This window comes from Oxyura jamaicensis, chromosome 3 (genome assembly GCF_011077185.1).
Source record: "Oxyura jamaicensis isolate SHBP4307 breed ruddy duck chromosome 3, BPBGC_Ojam_1.0, whole genome shotgun sequence".
NCBI classification, from domain to species: domain Eukaryota; kingdom Metazoa; phylum Chordata; class Aves; order Anseriformes; family Anatidae; genus Oxyura; species Oxyura jamaicensis.
Genome location: NC_048895.1, coordinates 53,654,546 through 53,655,340, shown reverse-complemented (window position 1 = coordinate 53,655,340; position 795 = coordinate 53,654,546). Strand labels below are relative to the sequence as shown.

General features: G+C 42.0%; 1 protein-coding gene across 5 annotated transcripts in view; it reads right to left on the bottom strand.

The window, feature by feature from the left end:
• Positions 1 to 795, bottom strand: part of TIAM2 (TIAM Rac1 associated GEF 2) — a 170,805-nt gene that overhangs the window by 1,426 nt on the left and 168,584 nt on the right. The gene's annotated exons all lie outside the window — the stretch shown is intronic.

Sequence of the window (795 nt, the reverse complement as noted above, 5' to 3'; positions counted from 1 at the left end):
CTGTGCAGAGGAAGAAGGCAGTTTTATTTTCTCATCAAAACATTATCTGGTTATGCAGTCTGTCTCAATAGCCCACTTCCAGTCACAGTGTACAGAGTCTCACTTGATAATGATCCAAGGTCAGGTGTGTCAGCGTTCTGATACCAACAGCTTAAGCATCTGATTTTTCACTCTACCTACCCCGCCCAGGGCTATATGCTTGCCTTCATGTGTAATCTCTGCAAAATCCTCCAAAAATGGCAGTAATGATTTACACGCATCTACAGGAAAGCAAAACTGACCGAGGCATCTCAAGCACTAGAGGGCCAAAACTGTCCCCATTCCTGCAACATAATGGGAATTTTATAGTCAACTGAACACACAGAGAACTAGAAATACTAATAGCCAACACCTACTCAGTTAGCTAAAAGATCTGAAGTCTTGCTTAATTAATTAGGGTAGCTGCTGGGAAGGCAGATTAAGTGCGCTGAAAGAAGCAAAACCCCTGCCTTTTGTCAGTTGCTTTAGCTTTAAATGTTACCAAGGCTGAGTCACTAGAGATAACCCAGAGGAAAGAACACAGTATACTGCGTGCCAAAGGGACTCTGTTTCTAACCAGCAAAATTAATTTGGGCCATATTAAATCTTCCCTTAAGCCAGCTAATGACAAATCAATAGTGAGAGGCAGCAAGCTTGCTTATCTCCTTTAGCTCTTGGCACGCACTAAGTTGTGGAGAACTATCACCACAGCTACCCAGCCTGAAAAAGAAATGGGATTTGTGTGTCTAGTACGATACTACAATCATATTAACAATT